This window comes from Protopterus annectens, chromosome 13.part0 (genome assembly GCF_019279795.1).
Source record: "Protopterus annectens isolate FY-2018-M chromosome 13.part0, PAN1.0, whole genome shotgun sequence".
Lineage (NCBI taxonomy): Eukaryota > Metazoa > Chordata > Ceratodontiformes > Protopteridae > Protopterus > Protopterus annectens.
This window is the reverse complement of record NC_056747.1, coordinates 456,022,811-456,037,328: the sequence shown is the minus strand read 5'-3', so window position 1 is coordinate 456,037,328 and position 14,518 is coordinate 456,022,811. Positions and strand designations below refer to the sequence as shown.

The following is a 14,518-nucleotide window of genomic DNA, read 5'->3' as shown; positions in this document are numbered from 1 at the left end:
ACCAGTCTTCACTAATACCTGAATAGCTTTCTATCATCTCATAGCCGCATATAGTTTTATGACACTGTTTACCCCCCCACTTCTATACTTCTAATATAAACTTTATGATAATTACATATATAATTATCTCCATATATACATGTATATATATATATATATATATATATATATATGTGTGTGTGTGTGTGTGTTTGTGTGTGTGTTTATGTGTGTATATATATATATATATATATATATATATATATATATATATATATATATATAAACTGTCTATAAATCTTTATAACTCACTTCTTAACTACAGTATTATCATTTTCTGCCCTACCTAATTCCCCCTCACCACTATTTCTTTGAATTTCTAAGCACTATTCACATGATCTATTATCTAGTTGACAAACTCACTAATACACTTCTTCAAATGCTCAATGCTCAACATCTACTAGTACACAAGTATCTTTTAAACTGTAATTGTTGCCTTTATTTCATATGAATGTGATCTAATTAGCAAACGTATGCATAATTGTTAATGTATTTTACTTAATGGGGTCTATATTTGAACATCGAAGTTTCAAAACTTCGAATGTTCTAATATCGACCCCTGTTTAGCGAAAGCTGAAAATATGGAAGCAACTGAAAAACTAATTTTTTCCCAGGGAAAGAATTCGGTTGTCTGTTTCTGTTGCTTCGGTATTTTCAGCACTGTGGTGGAAAGTTACGGGTCGGGTTAGGTATGTGTGCAATTGTGTGGACGTGAGGGTTAGGGCGGGTTAGATGAGCTAGGGATAGGGCGCGGGTTAGGTATGTGTGCGATTGTGTGGATGTGAGGGTTAGGGCAGGTTAGGTGAGTTAGGGTTAGGGCGCGGGTCAAGTAAATGTGTGATTGTGTGGACATGAGGGTTAGGGTGGGGTAGGTGAGTTAGGGTTAGGGAGCGGGTGAGGTGAGTGTATGATAGTGACGGACCTTAGGGTTAGGGTTTGGGTTAAGGTAAGTGGAAAGTTAGTGGTGTATGGTTTAGTGTAGGGTTAGGTGTAAGATTTTAGGTGTATGTGTGTGGATTGTTGTTTGTTTGGTGTGCTTGTGTTGTGTGTATGTGTTTTGTATTTTGTATGTGTTCTGTATGGTCGATGTTTTCAGCTTTTGCTGAATAGGGGTCGATATTAGAACATTCGAAGTTTTGAAACTTCGATGTTCTAATATAGACCCACCTAATGTCTGCACATATATACTACTGAATGTCTGTTTAAAAATGTTTATAATATGTTTGAGTGCTTCTCCCTGAGCCTCCGCTGAGAAGGGATGTCTGACTTAACCCATTTGGATAAACCTGATAAACAAAAACAAACTAATAAATAAACTAGAAAGCAATGAACATTTTGCCTACATTTTGAAACAACTAGGCATCTTTTCATGGACAGTTTTTCAGGAATGGCAGAGGACATAATGTAAAAATGAAAACACAACACATGATTAAAAAAAGTGAAGAATGGCATTAATATTTTGCAAAAAGAGTATAAAATACAGTAAGAACATATTAGAAGTAAAAATGTTGAGATAAATAAAAATATAAACTCTAAAAGCAAGTGCTAGTTTAGATATTTTTAAGAACAGGCTGGACATTTATTATGGGAACAAGTGTTTTGGCATATTGGCAAGCTAGAAGGGCTTTAATGCCCATGCTTGAAACATTTGTATGTATGTATGTATGTATGTAAAATGCAAGCATTAAGTCAGTTGGTTAGTTTGCATATTAATCAGTCCCTTTCCATCTCATGGAAATAAAGAATATAGTAGGAATGGGTATTATAGAGATGTATAATCAGTTTCAGACTGATAGACAAAAACAGTCAAGGGTAGAGATGTTATGAAATTAAAAAGATGTGGTATATTATTGAAGAGCATTTGAGACTGTTTCAGAGTTTAGATACAAGAACTTAGAAAGCTGTTTCACAAGCTGCTGGTTTGTAAATGTAGCCCATAAGAGAAGTCTGAGGGTTGATGAAGGTATATGCTGTATTAAGTATTGAGGTGAGGATAAAAGGTTTGTGAATTAAGGTAGGATAGAAGTCAAAATAATGCAATTTGCATAAGAGAGAGTACATAACAGGAAGTGGGTTTTGGAAATTAATAAAAGTCACTTTAAACATGAAAGCGTCATACTGTGATGTTTATTGCTTGGAGACATTATTATGGAGCATAACAGTGCATTATAACTGTCCATTATGTCCATTACAAAGGACCACTTGTTTTTTGGCAGTGGCAGAAGAAGTGAGTTAAGTACCACTCTAGGGAAGATGTACTCTAGCTGAATGAACAAAGGTGTCTTAGTTAGGCATGTGCCTAGATTTAGCAACCTAGATATGCTGTGACTTACCTTTTATATGCTTGTTAATTTTGCATTGGCTTCAGTTTAATATGTGAGAAAAAGCATTAGGACATATCTGTAACTGATTGTGTTCTGCAAATCAAAGATCAGTACTTCAGAGGTGTCCAAGCCAAAACCAATTGGTCATAATGGATGCTTCAAAAAAAAAAAAAAAAAAAGAAGTCTACATTTCTTGCAAAGGGGAGGGGAGCCTCCCATCCTCACTGTACGGGTTTATCTTCCCTAGAACTACTTAGATATAACTGACTGCAACTCACTGAACCACTGAGGAAAGGGAAGTATCCATTAGAATTTGGTGAATTTGTCTCACCAGTATCATCTATAATATAGGTATATTTTCTTGAAAGTTGTAATTGCTACTGTTTATAACTTTGGAGTGTTTCAGTGATTTATTTATTTATTGACATTCGTTTATCAAGAAAGTACGATGGGCACAGGTGCCCTTTATCAGTGAAGGCCCGGGGAGAAAAGCTTCCGGATAAAAGATTTAATGGAATTAACATTTACAATAACAAATTTTATAATGCAGTTACTTTATAATGTGATCACAGAAGATGAGAAAGAACTTTACCAGATGAAGGGAACCTGTCTTAATCTGTGTTAAGTTTAAGAAGTCATTATTTGTTTTATTAACATTGACATTAAACTTCCTTTTAGTATACAACAGATATGCATGAAAAAATGTTTTGGCTGAGAAAATATCTGTTTACATATTGTAAATATTCATTTAGCAAAAAAAATGTCTGGAATGTCAAGAACCTTGTAATTCTAATTATACTTTTCTCAAATCTGACAAAATGTCTGTCAATGCCTTTATTCAACCCTCAGATGCCAGCAAAGGCGAGATGAAGATTCTCAGATTCAGTGGAGAGGGAGGTGTTGTCTAACCTGATAATACTGTCCAGGTAACATAAAATAAAAAATCCACCACATAAATATTATTTAGTAACTCACTTATTAATTATACATTATGTTGATACTAGAAAGGCTGATATTTATCCATGGAATTTCTACCTATGCAGCCTTTGACAACGTTTTCCTCCAAGTCTGCCTTCTTATTTATAAGAATTTGTAATTCATACAGTACTGTAGCTTTTTTAGGTTTCCACTATGTGGTAAAACCCATTTTTGTCTAACAAGTCAATACATTTGTACCAAATATAAATAATTGGAGTTAGACTTGGCTCCTTTCAAAATGCTTTAAGTATCTTTGTAAGACCTGTCTAAATTGTTCTGATTGTGAACAGTTCTAAAATATGTGTACATAGTTGAAATATGTGTACCCAGTTGCACCTTTTATCTTCATCACACTTCCTACAAATTCCATGTATATTCGGAAGCCTATGTTACACTCTTCCAAAAATTGTTCCTAATATTTTAATCTTGCATTCAAATTTTTCCAGTTTCATAGCATATTACTTTCCTGCCTAGCCCTCCTTGCAGCTTCTACAGATAGAATTCCAGGTTCTCACACATTGTGTTTGCCTTCTCTAAATATTAATTTGTGACTGTGGATTAAGTAACATAGAAAAATTGATCTTCAATCTAATAGTCAAGTGGATCAAATGTATTAACAAATCTAGGAAAGTTAATAGCATGACATTCCAATTTGTCTTATAAACCTCTGTTGTGAATAAATAGGACAACATTAACAGAGTAGCTGTAAAATAGTTAATAAAATCTTGCAGCCCAAGGACACATGTCTGTTTTGGAAGAGACAACTTTTCTTATGTCACCATAAGTTTCTTGCCCTTCCATAAAAATATAAATTGTCCATTTGCTTACTCTGAAAAAATACTGCTGGCAGCAGTTCTATGGATTCTTGGTTTTATCTAGTTTTGCTTGTTGGTCAAGATCCAAGTTATCTAAAATTCTTTGAAGTGCCGTCATGTTTTTATCACACTTTAGCTATTTATCCTCCTTATTTAAGACAAGTATGTGCTTTTCATTTAATCTCTAGGCTGGATTCATAAAGGTTACCACAAAGTGAAAATGAATATTTTATAGTTAGTTTGTGTGGTATACTATTAAAGACTGTTTTTACCAAAGTTAGTGGCTTCAGTGGTCTGTATTACCCATAAAATGTCTATTTGGAGATTGTTTACAATAAACACCAGAGTTTCAATCATAGGAAATATCAAAAACAACACAGATGGAAAGACTCAGACAGCTACAGAAAAATACATTTAGCTAATCTCTCTATATTTCTCTAACTGAATAATTACTGTTCCCTAGTTACTTACTAAAGCAAGGCAAGATGAAAGTGGATGAGTGAATTTGTCAGGTCTCAAAAACAGAGTGCAGACTTCATATCTCCCACTAGTATTCAAATACAATTTCAGTGCTGGCTACAGAATGGCATCACATCTGATCAACTGACTCTTGGTTCCCACACTACCCCTCACTAGAAACTGAGCCAGGATCTGGTACTGAGGTGTTACAATACACACACACAATTTTAGCTAAGGTTTATTACAACAACTGGAACCATGATACAATTCCATTACTTCCACCTTTCCTGCAGAAAAGCCATTTTCTGGCACCCTAGGGTAGCAATTACTCCATCACTAAGGACAACAGAGCAGGACCATAGTCCAGGCCTTTCACAGATATTGTGTCTCTGGCTGCATTCAGAGCTGTGAGATAAAATCTGTATGGCCTAAACCAAGTAATTTAATTTCAGGCTATGTTTCTTAAGGTTAGCTGGGCTAAGCTTAACCCCTTCCCTCCCAGTATCCTCTCTTAAATATATACATTTCATCAGTTGCAAAAATACAGTCTGACATACATGCATATTTCCTTTCTGTCCAGCAGGACCCACTGTTGATTCATTTTTAACACAAGCAACTTTACAAAAACATTTTAACACAAACATCTGTACAAGTCACTTTGATATTCAAATAACATATAATTATTTACATTACACCAGCTAGCTATGCTGGCATATGTTACACATGCACTGCCCTACTTCCTATGGCACAGCTGACACTACCTCACATCATCACACCTCTCCCCCCTTGGAAGACTCAAGATAGTTTCTCAAATGACCCTGGAGGAACATTGCTTGAGAGGAATGAGCCTGTCTGGTAACACATTAACCCATAGTCTGTCTTGAGAGCCCATATGCATTGGCATTGCTGACCCCACTACTGTGCTGCACTGTCATGTCATATGCCTGCAACCCTAGACCCCATCTTAATAACTTGGCATTTTGCTTGCTGGTTTGATGTAGCCATGTTAAGGGATTGTGGTCTATAACCACAGTGAATTTCCTTCTATACAGATAGGGCTGAAGTTTTTGAAGTGCCCATACTATGGCTAGACATTCTTTTTCTGCAGCTGCATAACATTCCTCCCTGAGTTGGAGTCTACAGCTGAGATATACAATAGGGTGTTCTTCACCCTCTGACGTAACATGGATAAGTACAGCCTCCACCACATGGTTTGAAGCATCCACATGCACAAAAATTATTTGCTGTAATCTGGACTGGCTAGCACAGGGGGTATTCCCACAGACCCTTTAAGCTTTTGGAATCCCTGTTCCCAGGCCAGGGTCCACACAACTTTTTCTAGCCTGTTTTTCCTCATCAGGTTTGTGAGGGGAGCAACTAGTGTACTGTAATTGGGAATGATCTTTCTACAGTACCCTACTGTCCCCAAGAATGCCCTCACCTGCTTTTTGGTAACTGGGGCAGGTCATGCCTGAATAGCTTCCACTTTGGACAGGTTCTGGTCTGATCTTACTACTCCCCACTCTATGTTTCAAGTAGGAGACCACTTCCATACACACCTGCCACTTACTGGGCTTAATGATCAATCCTGCCCTTTGTGGTCTGCCCAGAACTTCCCTGACATGCCAAATTGCTCTTGCCAGGAATGGCTGTAGATGGCAATAATGTCTAGGTAAGCAAGGGCATAACCTCCTGCTCCTGCTAGGATACGATCTACCAGCCATTGTAAGGTCACTGGAGCATGTTTCATCCCAAAGGGCATCTTCTTCAACTCGAATAATCCAAAAGGAATCACAAAGGCTGACCTCTCTCTAGTGGTGGGAGTCAAGAGCACCTGCCAGTAGCCCTTGGTCAGATCAATAGTGGTCAGATACATAGCCCCACCCAGCTGCTCTAAGGCTTCATCTGTCCTAGACATGGGGTAAGCTCTGACTCTCTGTCACTGTTTAGTTTTATGTAGTCCACACCGAACCTGGTGCTGCCATCCTTCTTTGGTACCAGCACCAGTTGGGAGTCCCAGGGACTGCGGGACTTCCAGATTACTCCCAGTTCCAACATTTTCTGTATCTTCTCCCTCAGTGTCTGTCTTAGTCATTTAGGCACCCTGTACAGGGCCTGCTTGATAGGTCTTTGGGTTCCTGTATCCACATGGTGCTGCACCAGGTGGGTGCACCCAGGTTTCCCAGTGAGCATGTCCCCAAACTCCTGTAAGATTGCTCAGATTTCTCAAACCTGGGTAGGGGATAGCTGCTGGGGCATTGCTACCCCTTCCGCTAAGGTGTCAGTCTAAGTTTCACTGAGGAGATCAATCACTGGATCCCCCTCAGACTCCCACTGCCACCCACTGCAAATACTCAGCACAAGGGCCTCCCTAGCATGGTAAGGCTTCATGATGTTAACATGGTACAGTTTGTTCCCCTGCCTCCAGCCTAGCAGTTTTACCATGTAGTTAATATCACTGACCTTCCTTTCCAAGCTGCTGCAGCTTATCGTGTCCGACAGGAATGAGCACCATAACCTGCTGTCCCAGAGAATAATCTTGGGCTTGAGCATTCTTGTCATACCAGACCTTTTTCTGCTGTTGGGCTTCGCCAGGTTCTCCTGGGCCAAGCCAATGAGCTCTATAAGCCTTGCCCTGAGGTTTAGGACATATGCCACAACAGACTCCTTGTGGGATTCACACTCACCCTCACACTCATCACAAATAAAATCCAAAGGCCCACTCACTCTATGCCCATACAGCAACTCAAAGCGTGAAAACTCTGTGGATTCCTGGGTATCTCTCTGTATGCAAACAGCAGATGGGACAAATATTTGTCACACTCTCTCTTAAACTGGTTTGCAAATGCCATTAGCATGGCCTTCACTATAGAGTTTAACCTATCTACAAGACCAACAGTCTGGGGGTGGTGGGGTAGTCTTTAGGTGCTTTACCCCACAGCACTCCCACAGACAAGCCAGGTCTGACATGAAACTGGCATCTCTGTCAGTCAGTATTTCTGTCAAGAAACCTACCCTGCTGAAAATATCTAACAAAGCATTTGCCACCTTTTCTGTCTCAACTGAGTACACAGCCACCACCTCAGGGTGTCTGGTAGCATAATCTACTACCACTAGGATATACTTCTTCACTGTGGAACTTGAGGTACTCAGAGGCCCCACTATATCCATAGCTACTCTCTGAAATGGCTTCTCAATTACAGGCAAATGCATCAAAGGAGAAACCTACCCTGCTGAAAATAGCTAACAAAGCATTTGCCACCTTTTCTGTCTCAACTGAGGATACAGCCACCACCTCAGGGTATCTGGTAGCATAATCTACTACCACTAGGATATACTTCTTCCCTGTGGAACTTGAGGTACTCAGAGGCCCCATAATATAGATAGCTACTCTCTGAAATGGCTTCTCAATCACAGGCAAAGGCATCAAAGGAGCTTTGACCTTGTCTCTTGCCTTGCCTACTTTTTGGCACTGCTCACAGGTTCTGCAGTACCCTGTTACATCCATTGCAATCCCAGGCCTATAAAAGTTTTGCATAATATATCTCTTGGTATGTGTTATATGACCTGCAAAAGGAATGTCAAGAACTATGGCTAGAATTGCCAGATGGTAGGCTCTGGGCACTACCAACTGCTGTATTACCTCACCCTCTAGCCCTCCCTCAGGGGCCCACTCTCTATATAAAGTAACCCTTTGTTCCAGTATACAGACTCACCTTTTCCTTGGGAATCAGATTCCTCCTTAGCTACCTCCCTCAAGCCTCATAATGTAGGGTCCGAGATATGAGCCTGCCTCAACTCTACCTTTGTGACCCTTCCTATCTCCCCTTCCACAGAAAGCCTGGTATCTTCTGACAACAGTGCTTCACTGTCAGCCTTCATACTACCACTTACCTCTGCCCTTGCAGTCACCCTATCCAAGGAAACATCAGTACCTATCACCAGCTGTGTCTCACCTTCCGGCTCACTGCTGCAGGGTAGCTGCCTCCCTGAAATAGACACATCACCAGCCTTGGCTTCAGGTGTGGGGTCTGTCTGGGTCTCCCCCAGGCCACCTGATCTACATGACTGTCTCCAAGCCTGACTGCATGTAACTGCAGGCACACAAGTTACTGCATTATCAAAGTCATTCCCTATCAAGACATCTGCAGGGATATCCTCAAACACACCCACTTGCTTTCTTCCTTTTCCACCCTCCCAGTCAAGATGAACTCTGGCAAAGGTATTTGGAATGGAGTCCCTCTTAAAGCTCTAACTGCAGTGGACTGCCCAAGCAAGTATTGCTCCTGTTTAAGCACTGCAGGCTTCACAATGGTTATGTCAAAGGCTGTGACTCTCTTGGCAGTGGCCTGTTTTCCATCCGCCAAGAAAAGACACAAACTGTGGTGATAGTTTGGTACCCCTGTTGTGTACAGACAACTTACCACTGGCATACTGTTATTCCCACTTGCTGGCACCCTCACCTTTTGTTCCCCACCTTGCTTCAGTGAACATTTGTATGCTACATGGTCCATCTGGTTACATTTAAAACATCTAAACCCTGATCTTGGCCATGTACTTGAACTAGTGGCTTCCCCTTTTACTGGTGGACTCTGTTGGGGTGGTTTAGGCTGCCCAGCATGGGTTCCCTTATATCCATGTGCAGCACTGGGTATCTCCTTCTTGTGCAGTGATGCCCTGCTTGCCAAGTAGAGATCCCCTTTTCTCCCCAGTTCATATGCATAGTTATACTGGTCTGCCAACCAGATTCTCATATCCGCAAGCAAAATGCTAAGGGCTTGTTCCCTCACCAAAAGGTCTGCCCACCTTACAAAAGTGATGACCTGACATCCACTCACCCACCTATGAAAATAAGTGCTTAGCTCAGCAATATAATGACATACACTTTCATTTGTCTTATGTAAGCTTCATACATTTAGACCCCATACTGTAGGCAGCAAAGCAAAAGGAGGTGCAGTTTCAAGATATATTAAAGACATAGACACCTCCAGGCTGATCAAACAGTATGACACACAGGAGGCACTCCAGGTGCAAATAACCATTGACAATGCCCCTATTCAAATCATAGCCAGGCAGGCCCCCAACTTTGACTCAAGATGCCCATTCCACTTATCTAGACTTCTTCGAAACTATCAAGATTCAACCCTTTACCCTGATCCTGGGTGGCTTTTACTATCTAACCATAGACTGGAAGAACTACTCGTGCCAAAACACAAATGCCCAGAGATTCCTTGATTTTGTCAATGTAAATGCCTTGGACCAGCTGGTCAACACCCCCACAAGGGGTGATAATAACTTGGATTTGGAATTAACCAACATGCGTAACCACTGCAGCATCCCTACAGTGTCATCCTCCCTGGTAAGATACAATAACAAAGTGGTCGCTTTTGACATCACCATCTTCCCTGACACCCCCCAGCTAGGGTCAAACATAAAAACTTCTCCAAAGCTGATTACAACCTCTTAAGGGAAGGTATAAACAGCTTCACAGACCTCCTCCCCTCCGTAGGAACTGGCAAAAATGTCCAAACCAATACCAAAGTACTATATGAGCATTTATATAGCTGCATGGAATTAGAAATACCCAACAGGACAAAATCCTCCTCTTCAAGGAAGAGTAAACCTGTCTGGTGGATATCTGCAATAAATAAACTCTATAATAATAGGAAACAATTGCTTTCCAGGATCAAGAAGGAGCAGGTGCCTAATTGGAACCAATCTCTCCTTAGCCTGAATAAGAAAATAAGAGCGCTAGTGAAAACCTCCAAAGCTAACTTCGAGTCCAAACCGGCCACATCTACTACAGACAATCATAAGACCTTCTTCACATATGTTTGCAATCTCAAAGGAAGCACTCAGATATGCTCAGAACTGGTGGTCAAGGACACCACATACACAAATACCATAGATATAGCCATCCTGCTGGCAGACAGAATCAATGAAAACTTCACCCCTCTGTCCCCCCATCAGTAAATCAGGACATCCCCAGCACCTGTCCTCCTCCCCTTATATCTAGGCAGCAGGTCATCACTGCCCTCTCAAAGGCAAAAAATACAGCCTCCATAAGACCCAATAACATCCCAGGCTGCATCCTACATGAACTCAGGCAGGAATTTGCAGCACTATTAGGCACCCTATTCAACCAAAGCCTGAGTACCGGCTTTATCCCAGCTGAGTGGAGAACAGCCACTGTCATCCCTTTGCGCAAAGGTGGAGTGTCCACCGATCTGGGAAATTATAGATCTATCAGCCTAACTAGCCCGATCTGCAAGGACATGGAACAGATTATCAGGGATCTCATTAACAAGGACCCTAGCAACCTCTAAACACTCGATACCACACAGTTTGGTTTTGTCAAGGGAAGGTAATGCCTGTTAAATATGGTCAACTTCTTTGAGACAGCCTCCAAAGCCATGGACAAGGGCTAGACAGTGCACACTGCCTACTTTGACCTGGCCAAAGCCTTTGATACTATTCCCCACTCAGGTATAATAGATAAACTCTCTCAACTAGGCGTCAATCCATATGTTACCAGATAGGTAACAAACTGGCTTCCTGATAGAACCCCCTAGTCAAAATAGGGGAAGCCACCTCAAGCAGTAGACCTGTAATGAGTGGTATACCCCAGGGATCGGTCTTGGGGCCTCTGTTGTTTGGGAAATACTTTTCTGAGGTGCAGACCAAACCAGTGGGCTGTGCCTGACCACGTTTGCAGATGACTGCAAGCTGGGCACTACCAACAATTGCCCTAGTGATGTGGACATCCTCCAAGAGGGTCTTACCCAAAAACAAATGACTGGTGCCAGAAACATGGCCTGAAACTGAATGCCAAAAAAATGCATCATCAGCCCCTTTGGAGAAAGAGACATCTCCACAAATTATCAGATTAATAACAAGGTCCTAAGCACAAAATCAGCTGTGAGGGACTTGGGCACCCAGGTTGATTGCAAACTGACTTTTGACCACCATATTGTCACCGTTATACAAAAAGCTTTCTACATGGCCCACCTCATTAGGAAGGATTGGGAAGGGTATCTCATCTAGTGACAAGGAGGTCATAACATCCCTGTATTTTCCCTTATAACACCCATTATTGAGTACAATGCCACTTTCAGCATGTACCTCACAATGCACATGCATCAGCTGGAGAGACCACAGAGGTTTTTCATGAGGAGAATCCAGGGCCTCAGACATCTACCCTACACAGATAGGCTAAAAGCCCAGTCCCTCGACTCAGTCTCATACAGACTCCTCAGAGATGACCTCTGGCATACAAAGCAATCTCAGACCCTGCCTTGATGGGACTGCTGAACATCCGCTAGTCAAGCTGCACTTGAGTAGCCCACATGTGCAACATCAACCTGGTCTATGACATCAATAGAACTTGGTGGAACAGATTTGTGTCCCAGAGACTTCTGCTTCTGTGGAATAGACTCCCTCTCCACATCAAGCAAAGTACCTCATTAACTCTTTTTAAGCAAAACCTGGATAACTGGATGGGGAACAGAAAATATACCCCTGGGATTCCACCTGTGTCCCTGCTGGACAGGGGCATTGGGTGCTGATTGTTGGAACATGGGATAGATTCTTGGAACACAAACACACACACACACACACACACACACACACACACACACACACACACACACACACATATACACACACACAGTATTTTCAGCTATAGCTCTCTGCAACAAGTACAGTTTCCCTTAACAGCACACAGAAAATTCACACTCCAACACTGGGGTTGGTCTTCCTCTCCAAGCCCCAAAATAAAACTCCCCACTGACCACTGTAGAGCTAGGTCCTTAGCCGGGTGTACCAAACCAAGTCCTCCACCACCTTCTCTGTGAAATCAGTGCTGCCAGTGTCCCTGTTCAAAGTAGCTGTTGCATGCACTCTCTTAAGATTTGGATTTTCACAGACACACACACACACACACACACACACACACACACACACACACACACACACACACACACACACACACACCTGGGAAAGGCTGGCACAGCTTACCTGCTTTGACACCTCCACCCAGACTATAAGGTAGATTCATGCCACCAGAACACCCGAAGCCAGCTACTTTAAGGATCTTAAAAGGGTATCCAGTTACACTTAGTAAATTAATATTTATACAAATGGTAGTGCCACTAAATGAATGCAAGTACTCTCAAAGAGTAAATATATTCTAAAAGATCAGCTACAATGAAGGGTTTAGATATATTTAATAATAAATAAAAAACATGAAAATACTGAATACCTATTTAAAATAAACACCAGAGTTTCACTCACAAGAAATATAAAAAACAACACAGATGGAAAGACTCAGACAGATACAGAAAAAAACTACATTTAGCTAATCTCTGTATCTTTCTCCAGCTGACTTAAGAATTACTGTTCCCTGGTTACCTACTAAAGCAAGGCAAGAAGAAAGTGGATGAGTGTCTTTGTCAGGTCCCAAAAACAGAGTGCATACCTCGCATCTCCCACTATAATTCAAATACAATTTCAGTGCTTGAAAATAAATGTGATTTTATTTTACTGAATGGTGATACAAGTCGTGCTTCAGTTTACCGTTGCTGTTTTCTGCTGTTTTGCCTACAGTTGACAACGGGGACTGTTTGCCTACTGGGGAACATTCTTTCTTGGACAATTTCAGTGCTGGCTACAGAATGACATCACATCTGGTCACCTAACTCTGTGGTTCCCACACTAACCCCTCACTAGAAACTGAGCCAGGATCTGGCACTGATGTGTCACAATACACACATAGAACTTTAGCTAAGATTTATTACAGCATCTGTAAACTGTAAAACAATTCCAGCACTTCCACCCTTCCTGCAGTAGCTAACAAGCCATTTTCTGGCACCCCTAGGGTAGCAATTAATTCACCACAAAGGACAATAGAGCAGGAGAGCAGGACCCCAGTCCAGGATTTTCACAGACGTTGTGTCTCTGGCTGCATTCAGACCTGTAAGATAAAATCTTTATGGCCTAAACCAAGTCATTTAATTTCAGGCTATTTATTTATTTTTTTTGTTTAGCTGGGCTGAGCTTAATCCCTTCCCTTCTGGTATCCTCTGTTAAAATATATACATGTCATCAGTTACAACAATACAGTCTGATGTACATGTATATTTTTCCATCCAGCAGGACACACTGTTGATAATTTTTAACACAAGCAACTTTAAAAATACATTGTTAAAGCAAGCATCTGTATAAATCAGTCTGATATTCAAATGGCATATAATTCTTTACATAAATGCAGCTAGCTATGTTGGCGTATGTTACACATGCATTGCCCTACTCTCTGTGGCACAGCTGGCACTACCTGACGTCATCACAGTAGGGATGTTGTTGAATTCAGAAAGTGTACACATAGTGTATACTTTGTGGTAACCTTTACGAATCTGGCTTTCTGTCTTTAAAACTTCCCAGATTTTCAAATGTCTTAAATGTTTCCTATAAATATTTCCATGGCCTCATTCAATATACATATGTTCCACTTCTTAACTCTATCGTCCTTTAAAAGAGATACAGGAAAATACCAACATTTTTCAAACTATAGTGGGTATGGCCAGGAAACCTTAAAATGAATAGGGTCATGACCTGGCAGCAGAAGAGGGCCCAGTCTCTACATGTATATTCTATGTAAGAGCTACCCTGCAATATATGCTTGATCTAATATGTTAAAGCTTGATATCAAGATAAACAGAAAGTGAAATATAAACCACATTCCAGCATATAGATTATATCAACTAATTACATAAGTCTACTGTGTGAAAAAAAAACCTCTAGATTGGGAATAATCATCTTCTTTTAAGGCCAGTACTACCATCCTTTGTTTCGATTGCTGGTTTTATTCTCTCAGCAAAAGTACCACAGCTTGATGAAAAACAATAA

The 14,518-nt window shown here is 41.0% G+C and overlaps 1 protein-coding gene across 1 annotated transcript in view; it reads left to right on the top strand.

The window, feature by feature from the left end:
• Positions 1–3,271: 3,271 nt before the first annotated feature.
• Positions 3,272–14,518, top strand: part of FZR1 (fizzy and cell division cycle 20 related 1) — a 1,382,318-nt gene continuing 1,371,071 nt past the window's right edge. The window contains exon 1 of the mRNA XM_044054101.1: positions 3,272–3,289. The gene's annotated coding sequence lies outside the window, so the exon portion shown is untranslated. The remainder of the gene's footprint in view (positions 3,290–14,518) is intronic.